The sequence below is a fragment of the Triticum aestivum genome, chromosome 2A (assembly GCF_018294505.1).
Source record: "Triticum aestivum cultivar Chinese Spring chromosome 2A, IWGSC CS RefSeq v2.1, whole genome shotgun sequence".
NCBI lineage: Eukaryota > Viridiplantae > Streptophyta > Magnoliopsida > Poales > Poaceae > Triticum > Triticum aestivum.
The window spans coordinates 279,627,328-279,642,889 of record NC_057797.1 but is presented as its reverse complement, the minus strand read 5'-3'; positions in this window follow the sequence as shown (position 1 = coordinate 279,642,889).

Sequence of the window (15,562 nt, the reverse complement as noted above, 5' to 3'; positions counted from 1 at the left end):
ATGTTTGAATGCCACGAGGGCTTTGGTGTCCGGACAATCCACAATCTTGTTCTTTTTTATTAGGAACCTCGTCCAGAGCTACCGGGCTAATTCCCCGGGTTGCTGAATTATATTACTAAGGTCATTGGCGTCTGGGGGCTGAACATAGGTACCTTGGAACTTGTCTCTAAATGCTTCCTCCAAGTCCTCCTAGCTACCGATAGAGTTTTCTGGTAGGCTGTTCAGCCAGTGCCATGCTGGCCCCTTGAGTTTTAGGGGGAGGTACTCGATGGCATGTAGATCATCACAGCGTGCCATGTGAATGTGGAGGAGAAACTCTTCAATCCATACTGTAGGATCTATTGTGCCATCATATGATTCGATGTTCACGGGTTTAAACCCTTCTGGGAACTGGTGCTCCATAACTTCATCGGTGAAGCATAGGGGGTGTGCGGCGCCTTTGTATCGGGCAACATCACGGCGTAGTACGGATGAAGTCCGTATGCGGTTTTCGGCCCAGGTGGGGCTGTGTTTGTCACGCCAGGCCTGATGGCTGTCTTCTCGCGCTTGGGCACACCCCCTTGATCCGTTGATTGACCTGGTTTGGCCGGATCTATTGTCCAGGTCCTGACGTAGGTCATAAGTGTATCCCCGAGATATTGTTTCTCCACTCTTATGGCGAGGTGGCGCGGGTTGGTGTTCGGCTTGAGTTGTTGTTCCGTCTCGGCCACGTGGTGGTCGGTCAGGTCCTCCAGCCGCGTTACGTGCGGGTGGTATGGGCTCCAGCGACTCATTGTCGAATTGGGGTAGCAGTTTACACATTGGATAACTCTTCATTTGGTGTTTGAGGCCATATTCTTCGACTGCCAGGACATTAGTCCATCTGTTGTTGAGCCGATCTTGGTTAGCTTGAACCTGCTGCTGCTTTTTTTTAGGCTTCTAGCAGTGGCTATTAGCTGGCTCTTAAAGTGCTCTTGTTCAAGGGGTTCCTCTGGCACGATGAAATCTTCGTCGCCGAGGCTCACGTCGTCCTCAGAGAGTGTTAGATAGTTGCTATCCTCGGAGCCTTCGTTCCTTGCTTAGTCGTCAGGGTCGACCTGCCCGTCCTCCCAATCATTCTGTTCGGATGTTGGTTCGATGGGGTCTTCTTGGTCTTCGGCGTTCTCCGAAGTGTCATCGTCTCCGGTGTCGGTATTGTTGTCCTTTCCGCGACGTGATTTAGAGCGGCGTCGTTGACTTCGACGCTTTGGTTGTATCTTAGGAGGTTCGTCCTCGACTGGATCTTTCTCATCATCGCCATCGCCCTCTTTAGGTGTGTCCACCATGTACACTTTGTATGAGGAAGTGGCCATCCAGCATCCGGTGAATGGTGGGTTTTAGGCATGTTCCTCTCTGGCATCGTCGTTCATACCGTCGATGCCTTCATAGGCCTAGTCGAGCATGTCGGTTAGGTCCTCGACAGTGGCTATTAAGTGGGTGGTGGGTGGGAAGTAAAATTCCCTATTTTCGGCCCCTAGTCTGGGATGGGTGCAATTTGGATGTGGTTGCTCTGGGATGGCGAGGGATCACATTAGGTCAAGAGCCTCATTTAACAACGAGGTTTGGATGGGGACCGCAGTTCCTTGGCCGAGCTCGCAAGACACGGACTGCGAGGGTTTGGAGCTAGTGTCCGGAGAAGAGTCCGGCTTTGTGATGGCTGCCGGTGGAGCTATCCTCTTCGGTTCTCCAGCGTTGAGCTCTATAGCCATAATAGTCTGGCGGCCTCTAGACTCCCGTCTCCGGACCTGGTGATGCACTCCTGGTCTAAGGCCGGAGCGGTGGTTGGAGCCGCGAACCCTTGGAAGATCAAGTCTCCTCGGATGTCGGCGATATAATTCAAATTTTCGAAACTGATCTGGTGACCAGGGGCGTAGCTGTCGATCTGCTCCAGGTGGCCAACCAAGTTGGCCCGCAGTGCAAAGCCGCCGAATCTGGCCAGGGAGAAAAATCTCCTTCCCGGTAGCATTGTTGTAGATGACACATGAAGCCATCGAGCTTTTCAATGACGACATAGTGGAACTCTCAATGAAAGCACCAATGTCGGTGTCAAAACCGACAGATCTCGGGTAGGGGGTCCCGAACTATGCATCTAAGGATCGAAGGTAACAGGAGACAGGGACACAGTTTTTACCCAGGTTCGGGCCCTCTTGATCGAGGTAATACCCTATGTCCTGCTTGATTGACTTTGATGAGTATAGGGGTTACAAGAGTTGATCTACCGCGGGATCGTAATGGCTAAACCCTAGATGTCTAGCATGTATGATTATGATTGCCTCTACGGACTAAACCCTCCGGTTTATATAGTCACCGGAGGGGACTAGGGTTGTACAAAGTCAGTTTATAGAAAAAGGAATCTTCACATTCGCATCCCAAGTTTGCCATCCACACAAAGGAGAGTCCCATCCGGACACGGGGAAAAGTCTTCCTTCTTGTATCTTCAGGGCCCATCAGTCCAGCCCACGTCACATAGCCCGGACGCCCGAGGACCCCCTAATCCAGGACTCCCTCAGCACCAGCCTATGCATCACCGGTGTGAGATGAGACGTCGATGACTTGTCCTGGCGACATGCCATAGTTAGTGAACTCCGTGTCCCCCCTGCTCAAGTCGATCGCGTCCTTGTCCTCGTCCTCAACGCCGCCCTAAACACTACAAAAAAATACACTTCCATGATGATACGTGTTTGTCATAGTAGGTCACGTTTTCTGTCATGCATGTACATCCATGACAAATTTATGACAGAATCAAGATAGTCATACATGTGCTGTCGTAGAAGTGTTCATGACATTGCCAAAATTATCATCACGGAAGTGTCCACTTCCATGACGATAAATCGCGCGTGACAGAAGTGCTTTCGTCAAGGGTGACCGAGACGTGGCATCCACCGTAACGGAACGCCCTTAAGCTATCGGGTCGGATTTTGGATCCGATAACCCGTTAACAGCCACGACCAATGCCGATTTTCCATGTGTAAAATTCTCATTGGCTGACGGATCCACGCGTCAGCTCCGCGTTGGCACAGGTGTCACTCATCCGACGGTCAAGATGGGCCTATGATATGTTGACACGTGGACCAGCCCAAAAGTGGCCCACAAAGTTTAAATGGACCGGCCCAACCGAAGGCCCATAAGATTTAGCGGACCATAATGGGCCGGCCTAGCTAAAGCCCACAGAATTTAGCGGACCATAATGGGTCGGCCCAGCTAAAGGCCCACACAATTTTGCAGACCATAATGGGCCGGCCCAGCTAAAGGTCCACAAGATTCTACAGACCATAATGGGCCGGCCCAGCTAAAGGCCCAACATTCTCTGTCAAATCGGCCCGTTAACGGCCTGTCCTAAACTTGTCAGCAACGCGACCCATGGTCACTTCTGGCCCGTTAACAGTCCGCTAAGTAATTGGGCCGAATTACGGCCCGGTGTATTGCTGGCTGTTAAAGGTCCGGGTTCATTTGGGCCCATTTACAGGCCATCAAAACTTTCAGCCTATAAACGACCATGAAGGATTTGTGTCATATTCGGCCATGTCTGACATTCGGCCTGTTAGAGGCCCACTATAGCTTTGGGCCACTTTCGGCCTGTTGTCATTTTCGGCCTGTTAACGCCGGACGTAAACCATGGGCCATATGTGGCCCACCGTCATATCAGGCCCATTAACGACCCATATAAAAATGACGATAATCTAGCCCGACTGAAGTTCCGGCCTGTTAAAGGCTCGTGTATTAGGTTGGCGCATTTACGGCCCGTCCGAATTTCGGCCTATCAAAGATCTGCATCGTAAATGGGGCACCATTTCGGCCTGCTAAGTCCAGTGGGTTATTTGGCACAATCAGGGCCCAATCTCACTTTCGGTCTATTAAAGGCCCATGTTTTTATGGGCTCGAGATAATTACACCTGTAAACGGCCTATTTTTACTGAGGGCCCAAATTATGTTTAGGCCTGTTAAAGGCCCACTATGGGGCACAGGCCTAACAGAAAAATATGAAAGCTTATGCTCTTTAGGCCCAGATATTTTTAGTGGGCTACATGCCAATTTCGGCCCGTAATCATTTTTAGCCCAATTGGAATGGGCCCGACGAATGTTGGCATGTTGGGCTCCTATGAAGCTTTTGGCCGAATACAATACTAAGATAAACCTACACTATACAAAAATAGCATCATAATTACTGTAGACTAAGGCAGCATCATAAATGTTGTATCAGAACAAAATAAATTCCAACCATACAACAAAAGGCCTATTGGCATAATTTTTCAGTCCTTCCAGATAAAAGCACCATCATATGTATAGAAGCACAAATCATTTGACCTGAGTGCTATTGTTTCAGGCTGTATAATCTGATGGAGTAGCACGATCTCCACCTTTTTCCGCCATTGCTCTTGAACAACAAAGTGAATGTCTGATAGTCTGGTTTCAAAACCATTCATATCTTGACGAAATTTCTCAACCACTATTCCTGTTTTCGAAACAACATCCATTAGGGATTGGACTTGTGTCTAGAGCACATATATATCACTCTGTCTAGCAGGAAGATTTCGTTCAGTAGGCGATTTGGATGAGGTTACCTTGACAACCAACCCAGAATTACGCAGGAAGGTGCTTTTTGAACTGTTAGTGGAGAGATATTGACGCGCTGCAGCAAGAGGTGACATTTTGCCTGTAGTAGCCTCGTCATCTTCAGGTGGTTGTGGCTATTCAATCATTTGTTCCATAGCTTCCTGAAAGTTTGAACTTGTAGATTAGTGTACCATATAAGTTACTAATGAGATAAAAACAAACAAAGTAGGTTAAACATGTATACATAACTTATTTTGGTGAACTACTGTATTACATTAGCATGTATTGTAGTGCCAACTACATAATAAAATCACTTTTGGAACATATGTCCATGTAGCATGCCTACTGTATTGTCTATTTCCTCAGATTCGTTGACATATAAAGATGAAGAGACATGGTTTAAAGTAGGATGAACATAGTATGACATCATTCATATCATGGGCAAACAAATATAAAACAAACATGCTATTTTATCATTGTGTGTGCACATGAACATAACAACTAGATTACAGATCAAGACCAAAAGAATATCATTCATCTCTTTTAAACCATGTAAGGTGAAAATGATACATAAGACAACTGTGAATAAAATTGAACAGAGTAACTGACATTGGCTGCAAACCAAGTAGTTAAATGAACACATCACAGTACTAATCAGTTCAAGGCAGGATGAGTAAGGACTTACAACAGCGGCTTGAACTGGTGTGCTCATGCCCTTAATCTTACTGGTGTGGCAATCCTTGAACATTTGCACTGCATTCGGTTCAGGTTCTTTTTGGTCCGCACGGGCTTTCCTCTGTATTCGGAACAAGTCAATATAGATACGATAATATGGCACAAAAAAAAGAAGGAAGTAGCAGCTATTTACAAGAGCCCTGCAGTGTGCAATATAGCTACGAGATCCTGTTGTCTGTTGGAATTTCACTTTAGAACGGTTGGTTTTGTTCTTCAAACAGTTAGCCTAGAAGAAGATACACTTGTAAGGCACATACATAAATAAAAGTTCAATATGTGGTCTGATCAAATACATATTGCCTACCTGATACTTTGGATCAGACCAGTGTTTTAACGAGGGTTGTCAAGTCTTCATCTGTAATATATTCCACTGGAGATGTTTGGGCGATTTCATTGTTAGCCTTGCCTTCAAAGTGAGATTTTCTAAGGTGGTACCGATACTGTCGCAGAGCAGACTAAAAACATGAGTGCATGCTTGTTTAGTTGCATCATCTTTCGGATCCAACTTGAACCTCATCTGTTGAAAAAAGAATGTGAGTCTTATTAGGAGGGAGCTAGAAAGTATGGGATAGAGCAAGACCATATTACTAATTGCGATGAATAACATTACTTACGGATAAATGGTTAAGGAAGGTGTTAAACTGGGTATTGTCTTTCTCATTCTTGTACTGGATCCACGTTGAGGGATACATGCATGACACCTAACGGCAACGACTGCCTCTGATACTAACTTGGCTAACTCTGTAGCATCACGTGGCCTTTTTAAACCTGCCTCAAAATGGATCTCCATTCTTCCTCCTTTAGATTTTTGTTAATCTGTCAAGCATTATCCCTGATGTCTGTTTCCGCTTGCGCCATGGTGCTAATTCAACAACGAATATGGAAAGTGTTAGTGTACATCAAACTGTGAGAATACATATAAAGGAGCATCCAACTGCAACTTGACTCGGTCAGGTACCGTCTTGGTGTTGATGCTCATGAGGTTCATCTGATCTTGCCAAGTCCTATTTGTGTCAGCAATGCTTCGGAAGTAGTGTTAGGTGTGAAGGAAGGTTTGGAATTGGCCAGTTCCGGAGCAAACGAACGAGTAACTAGTTGAGATGCTGGTACAGTTGAAGTGGATGCTACAGCTGGTGGAGCAGGTGATACTGTGTTTGTAGATTTAGCCGGTGGACTTGGACCTTCTACTGCACTATAAGTACCAGCAGAATCTCAACGGCAGAACCTTTTCCATTTCACCCGACGAGTAACAGCACTCCCTACTATATTATTTTCCTTGCTCTTTTTTGACTTTGACATGTCAAGTTGTACCCACAACACAAAAGAATAAAATCACTCTTCAGAACTCATTGATGCATGATACAAACAAGCAATACTTTGATGTAAGACAACCGTATGAGGATGGAATATGTAAGAAAAACAGGACGACATGACATATTCACAGCTACGATGCAAACTAAGCAGAAGGATTTTCAAGAAAATAGAAGTAATGCAAGCTAGACACCATATGAAAGATGCAACCAATATTACTCTGCCAAGTTAAAAGTGTCTTTTCATAAGTGGCAATTCAAAAAATTAGAAGTAGTACAACATAGAAATCAATGCAAGATGCAACCACTATCAAACTGCCATGTTAAAAGCGTCCAATCATGAGTGACAGATGCGGGATACACAACAGCAGTACTTTGATGTAAGAACATGGTATGATATATAGATGCAGTGTATTCTAGACATAGAAAGTCATGTCATATGCACATGTATAATGTATAAACTCAGCAGGTGCAATTTAATCAAAATAGAAGAAATACAGGCTAGACAACATATGCAACATGAAACCAATTATCACAGTGTCAACTTAGAGAAAGCACCTGCGATGGTGGAGTATGGGAGATGAACTCATCATGTAGACTTGGGACTTCAACTTCATTAGCAGTAGTAGTGGCTAATCTAGAAAGTCTCTGTTTGCGTTGGTGCGGAGGACCACCAACATCCCCTAACTTACTATCTTCCTTCCTATTTTCTGATATTGCCTTATGAAGTCAAAACCACAAGAAGATGAATAAAATTAGCTCTGCATAACTGGTTGATGCATGATACAGACGATCACTGCTTTGGTGTAAGGCAAGCGCGGGATAGGAGGATGGAATATATACAAAAAAGACATCATTTCATATTCACACGTATGATAGGAGGATGGAATATGTATGAAAAAACAGTAAGCAGAAGGCATTTCAACAAAATTAGAAGAAATGAAAGCTAGGCACCATATGAACATGCAACCAATATCACTCTATCAGGTAAAAAGTGTCTCATCGTAAGTGCCATATCAAGAAATTAGAAGCAGTACAAGCTAGAAGAGCAAGATGCAACCTACATCACAATCCCAAGTTAAATGTGTCTTATGGGTAAGTGATCGTTGCAGGTATAAGTTGTAAGCTACGCAGATGCAATTCAACATAATCAGAAGCGATACAAACTAGAAATCATACCGAAAACGCAACCACGTATAACAGTTCCCAGTAAGAGCAAGCACCTGTGATGGTGGAGTAGGGGAGATGTGCTCATCATGTACATGTATGTTCTAGAAACAGGAACACATGTCATATTCACAGGCATTATGTGTAAAGTAAGAAGATGCAATTCAAGTTAGAAGCACTACAAGCTAGACATCATACGCAACATGCAACCACATATAATAGTGTCAAGTTAGAGCAAGCACCTGTGATGGTGGAGTAGGGGAGATGTGCTTATCATCTACAGAGCTACGTTGACTGTCCAGCCTTGTGTTGTCTTGCGAATCTTGTTGGGAGGATGGCGGAGTAGAATCTGTAGAGAACCCCTGTTTGAGTTGCTCCGAAGGACCACCATCATCCACTGCCGGACTAATTTCCATCAGCTGTAATGATTTTGTATTGTGAAGTCAAACCGATAAGAAAAAGGAATAAAATTCGCTCTTCAGAACTCATTCATGCATGATACTAACGAACACTACTAGGATGAAAGGAAAACACATGATGCGAGAATGGAATATGTATGAAAAACAGGATGGTGTGGCATATTCACACCTATGATGTGGTAACTAAGCAGATGGCATTTCAACAAATTAGAAGCACTACAAGCTAGTCACCATATGAAAGATGCAACCAATATCACTCTACCAAATTCAAACTGTATGGCGTTTCAACAAATTAGAAGCAGTACATGCTATGAATCATATGCAAGACACAACCAATATCATAGTGACGACTTAAAGGTGCCTTATCATAAGTGACTGATGCGGGATATGCAAGAATAGTAGTCTGATGTAGAAACAGGAACACATGTCATATTCACAGTCATTATGTGTAAAGTAAGCAGATGCAATTCAACAAAGTTAGAAGCAATACAAGCTAGACATCATACGCAACATGCAACCAGATATAATAGTGCCAAGTTAGAGCAAGCACCCATGATGGTGGAGTAGGGGAGATGTGCTCATCATCTACAGAGCTATGTTGATTGTCTAGCCTTGTGGTGTCTTGAGAATCTTGTTGGGAGGATGGCGGAGTATAATCTATAGAGAACGTCCATTTCAGTTGCTCGGAAGGACCACCGTCATCCCATGCCTTGCCAATTTCCTTCAGCTTTATAGATTTTGCATTGTGATGTCATACCGACAAGAAAAAGGAATATCATTCGCTCTTCAGAACTCATTCATGCATGATACTGATGAACACTACTCTAATGAAAGTCAAAGTCATGATACGAGGATGGAATATGTACGAAAAAATGGACGGCTTGAGATATTCACACCTATGATGTGGTAACTAAGCAGAAGGCACTTCAACAAATTAGAAACACTGCAAGACACCATATGGAAGGTGAAATCAATATCACTCTGCCATGTTAAAATTGTCTCATCATAGGTGGCGTTCATCAAACTAGAAGCAATACATGCTAGAAATCATATTCAAGATGCAAACCAATATCACACTTCTAGCGCTATACGTTAGCTGTAGCGCCTTATTGGTAGCGCGCGTACCCGCGCTGCTGATAGGCCTAAAACCCGCACTGCTGCTAGCCTTTTCCCTAGTACTACCAACTTAAAGGTGTCCCATCATAAGTGACTGATGCAGGATACACAAGAAGAGTAGTTTCATGTAAGAACATGGTGTGATAGACAGATATAGTATGTACCAAAAATAGGAAAGCCTGTCATATGCACATGTATCATGTGTAAGCTAAGCAGATGCATTTTACACTAATTAGGAGCAATACAAGCTAGACACCATATGCAACATGCAACCAGATATCACACTTCCAAGTTAGAGCAAGCACCTTGGATAGTGGAGTAGGGGAGCGGAGACTTGGACCTTGTAATGCACTATCAGTACAAGGAGAATCGGTACAGATGCTCCGTTTACGTTGCTGCAGAGGACCACCATCATCGCCTTCCTTACTCTTTTCCTTCCTCTTTCTTGATTTTGCCTTGTCAAGTCAAATCCACAAGAAAAAGGAATAAAATTTTCTCTTCAGAACTCATTGATGCATGATACTGACGAACACTACTTTCATGTATGGCAGCCGCATGATAGGAGGATGGAATATTTATGAAAAACAGGATGACTTGACATATTGATATGTATGATGTATAAAGTGTAAACTAAGCACAAGGTGCTTGAACTTGTTAGAATCGATGCAAGCTAGAAACCATATGAAAGATGAAACCAATATCATTCTCCCAAATTAAAAGGGTGCCCTAACAAATGTATTTGACCAAATTAGAAGCAATACATGGCAACAGGCTAGAAATAATATGCAATATGCAACGAATGAAGGTGACTCATCGTAAGCGATTGATGCAGGATATAGAAGAGAGGTAGTTTCATGTAAGAACAATGTTAACACATAGATGTAGTGTGTACCAAAAATAGGAAGGCGTGTCATATTCACAGGTATAGTGTGTAAACTAAGCAGATGCAATTTACCCTAATTTGAAGCATTACAAGCTAGACACCGTATGCCACATGCAACCACATATCACACTGCGAAGTTAGAGCAAGCACCTGTGATGGTGGTGTAGGGGAAGTGCGGTCTTCATGTACAAAGCTACGTTCAATATCTTCATTTAGGCTTGCTGTTTCTTGAGAATCATGTGGAGAGGATGAAATTGCATTCTTTATAAGAGTACTGCGTCTCATATTAACCCACACGCGTGATTGTCTCATCATAAGCGATAGACGCAAGATACACAAGAACAGTAGTTTGATGTAAGAACATGGTGTGATAGGCAGATGTAGTATGTACCAAAAACAGGAAGGCGTGTCATATTCACATGTATAATGTGTAAGCTAAGGAGATACAATTTAACAAACTAGGACCATTGATGAGGGATACACAAGAAAAGTAGTTTGATGTAAGAACATGGTTAATAGAAAGACGTAGTATGTACCAAAAACAGGAAGGCATGTCATATTCACAGGTATAATGTATTAACTAAGCAGATGCAATTTACCCTAATTAGAAGCAATACAAGGTAGACACCATATGCAACATGCAACCACATATCACACTGCCAAGTAAGAGCAAGCACCTGCGATGGTGGTGTGGGGCAATTGCGGTGATCAACTAGAGAGCTACGTTGACTGTCTTCATTTAGCCTTGCTGTTTCTTGAGAATCATGTGGGGAGGATGACACTACACTCTTTAAACGAGTAGGGCGTCTCATAGTAACCCACTCGGCTGACTGTCTCATCATAAATGATTGACGAGGGATACAAAAGAGCATTAGTTTGATGTACGAACATCGTTAATAGACATATGTAGTACGTATCAAAAAGAGGAAGGCATGCCATTATCGAAGGTATAATGTGTAAAGTAAGCAAATGCAATTTAACCAAATTGGAAGCAATACAAGCTAGACACCATATGCAACATGCAACCACATTTGACAGCGCGAAGTTAAAGCAAGCACCTGGGATGGTTGTGTGTGGAAATTGAGATCATCAACTGTAGAGCTACGTTTACCGTCTCCAACTGCTGACACTGCACCCATTAGAGCGCTGAAACGCTTAGTGCTTATCTTCGAATTACACAAGAGCGTCTTCTGTCTTTTCTTTTCTACATTCATAAACACTGCGTCAGAGTCTGAAATACCCATGCATAAAAAACAATAGTGTGAGTATGGGCGAAGTGTGTGCACAATTAGTATAGTGTAAAGGTAGCAGATAGCAGGTCGGTGAGAAATAAATGACGGGAGACATATGATAGCTCTACTACATGCATGTCACACTAAATTACTACAGGATTCTATGAAAATAACAGTCGACTGAAAGCAAATAGGTCAGTCCATTTTTTCTGCACCGTCCGATGTACAAAGAACGGGCAGATCGCCTTCATCTACCTCCAACCAGTCAGTGTTGACGATCCTCCTCGAAACGCGAGCGACCATCGGCCCAGTATTCCTCCCCTGCCTGCGCCCTCCCCTCAACCTCACCGCACCGCCGTGCTTGGCACCGCCCCCCGGCCATCCATTCAAGCCCCGCCGACCTCCAGATCGAGCGCAAGCAGCTCCTGCGCCCCACACCACTATGATAGACACCGATGCGCCGCTTCCCCGGGGAACAGGCGGACTAGGTGCCCCGCGCGCCTAAGTGGGTGCTGCTTCTTTTAATTGCGGTTCGACTGACCCTGAATTGAAATCCAGGCGGGCAACTGACCTCCAGCAAAGGTGAAATAGTAAAAGGGAGGAAACCTTGTGCATTTAGTATCACGAAGAAGATGCAGTAAGAAGCGCTCAACTAGTTTCTTTCATGGGATGAATACGGTGTGAGCGGAGACGTAAGATTTGCACGAATAAGGGAAGAGGAGTACATCTTTCTGCTGGTAGTGCTGTGTCCTCCTTCTTTTTTTCCGATGATCTTCTTGTTGTTCGCCAGAAACCAGAAGTTGTGGAGGACGGTGTAGCCTTGGACGAACCCATGGCCAAGTTGTTGAGTGTGGTGCGGTGGCCGTCTGCTGGCGGCGGGGAAGCAGATCGGAGGCGACGAACGACGGCGTAGCGGGAACAGCTCCGGTGCGGTGGACGGTTGCGACAGTGGAGCCGCAGCAGTGAGGCGCAGGACGGCGTGGTCAGAGTGGTTCTGGTATGGTGCACATCAGCGTCGTCGTCGTGGTGACAGCTCTGCCTCGGCTTCAGCTGCTAGGTCCTTGAGGGCGTTGCGGTTGCGTTTGCGTTGGACGACGACGTCGGGGTATCGGATCCGGCGTGATGGAGGAGGGCGGCGGTGGATTGGCCACTATGGGGTGGAGGACGGAGGAGGCTGGGGTTTCCTGGCTGGTGGAGAGGGCGTTTTCGCGCCCACGGGTTATTAATGTGGAAACGGAGGGAGGCGGGGAACTAAGGGGGAACAATGTTTCGGTTTGAGACGTGCTTGTTTGAAATTTGGGAAAAGATAAAAACTTTGCCCCCATCTAAAATTTCAGATATATTGCGGGTTGGGGGTAGGACAGTCATGTCAGGTGTACCAAATGTGGGCGGGATAGATTTCGGCCGAGCGCATGGGTAGGCGCCCACGGCGTATGAATGCTTCTCGGAGGCAGTTGAGACTGGCGTCTTGGTGAAGTTACAAACCTACCCCGGTTTAGACCTTTGCACATCGGGCCGATAGGCTACACGGGCCAGAGTCAGGACAGTAATTTCGTACCACCAAAACATTAGTGTCGCGCGGTTTCGGGTGACCAGAAGCCTATTTGGCTCTTCGTTCAATCTTTGTGAGCAGAAGCATTAACATTTTCGGTTCTCTTGAATTGAACTTTCAGGATTTGTCAAACTTCACAAATCTTTACTCTTGAAAATCCTAAAGCTACGATTATTTTGGAATGGAGGTGGTACATTTGAATATACATTGTACACGAGTATATATTAAAAAAATATGCAACTTACCTCAGTTCATGCATGGTTCCAGATATAATCTCCTTGGTTGCAAAAAAATTAGATATGCGTATGAATATATATAGCATGTTGAAACTCACAACAAAGATTGATGCCCCCTTTTACATCTGATTTACAAATGCCATTATCTCGGGTTCAAATAGATGAATGCACTTCCTTTGAATTCAAATCTTCGAAACCCCCTTTATGTTGAATTCGACATGTATTATATTTCGTAGCTAGCAATTTGGAATGTATCCATGCAAGTGACAAATGTATAAAGTGCTTCACACTAAAAACATGGAGTGCACTAATTAATGTTTATATATGAATTGCAAAAGCATCCATTGCCTATATTACAAACCGCTCTCACTCTATGGATCGATAATATGAAATAAACACATGCACATGCTAGAATTCAATAGAGTATGGGTGTCTGATAGACCGATTTTCGTCCATATGCAATTTGCAAAATTCATGATCTCATCCAAAAATAATAATGCCATTTATATTTTAATTTAATGCGTAGAACCGCCTTTTACACATAGATGCACTATGCCTCGCCCCGTTCTCACAAACGCGTTATATATCTCTCTATCTAACGCATAAGTGCACACACTTTATATGTATCGGCATTTCTCTTTCACACATGCTCACAATCTCTCTCGATCAGGGTGTCGAGGTGTCTCGCCCATATGCTCTCTGTGTTTCTCTCTCTCTTTCTCACTACTATGTACCACTCTTTTCACTAATTTCAGTTGGAAAATACTATTTCTCTCACATGCATATATACACATGCACGGTCTCTACTAGCCCTCTATACGCACATATATGTGCCTACATGTCTCCCGCATGCACATTATCTTTAGGCCTCCCTCGCACACATTGCCCCCCGAGACACCTCTCTCTTAGTAGTTGGCAGATATGATTTCATCATATCATTCGGTAGGATATCCCTGGCTGCTAGGCTGGATGGTAATACAAGGCAAAGTTTTACCCTAGTTTGGATTGGACCCTTGCAGTTGAAGAAAGAGCCTACTCCTGGTACTATATATTAGTGATAGAGGTGTGTACAAAGTACACGTGAATACCAGGCATTGTGCGTGTGTGTATACTATCGACGAACCAGCCCCCAAGCTTGTATAACATACTAAGGGCCTAGGGTTACAAATCTTATATAGTCGGCTTACCACCAGTGGGGATAGAGTCCTCCGTGACTCTGGTAGCTTCGTGTTGTACGCTGAGTCCTCCACATGGGTCTTCGTATAACACGTCTCGGTCCAACCTATATGTGGAGCAGGATGGAACCGACCCACGATTCTTCATGTTGACCCACCACAACTAGAAATGATGTGCCCACCACACCTCACACGCAATTGGCCACTAAGAAAATAAGAATATACAATAGTACTATGGTATCTAGCTCACGATACGTCTCCATATTTTGTTGATGACACTGACGGACTTTGCATTTGATGCGTGCTCCGTATTTTGTTGAAGACACTTACACTCATTGTATTTGAAGCAAAAGCACGATATGGTCACTGGACTTTAGAATAAGCTCATCACGGTCACCACACACATTTTGTCGTGCTAACCAACATGTGGTTGGATAGTTAGAGGACAGTGGTTTCTCGAGCCCACCAAGGTTAAAGTCCCGGTGCTCGCATTTATCTTGTGTTAATTTCAGTATTTTCCGGTGATGTACGTTTAGTGGGAGGAGACGTTCCACTCGACTATGAGGCACCTATGGTGACTTCGTAAAATCTCAAGATCATCTATGCTGGCCCACTCTCACGAAGGTGCTCATAGGGGTAGGGTTCGCGTGTGTGCGCTTATAGCGGTGAGTGCTTGCGCATATATATGAGCCCTTGCGTCTGTACCGTGTTAAATAAATACATATCATGATTATACGGTCACTGGCTCACCCATACAACTCCGTATTTTGTTGATGACACAATCAATTGACCTGTCAAACGTTCCACGCGGCGCAACTAGTGTTGCACCATCGGGGCATGTAACCGTGGGGCCCACCTGTCAGCCCGTATATGAAAGAAAGAAATGGTAGTTTGAGTCTGTACTGTGTGAATAAAATAGGAGTACATTTTAGGGTGATCATATGGTCACTGGCTCACCATACACATCCGTAATTTGTTAATGACACGATCAATTGACCAGTCAAACGGTCCACATTCCGCAGCGCACATTACCATAGATCCCGCCCGTCAGCGCGTATATGAAGGACATAAATGGTAATAAATTAGTGGTCGGTGGGTATTCGGAGTCATGAGACCTCTGGTTGACAGTCACCGGTGGTTGGGGGGTGTTCATTGGGCGGTGGTG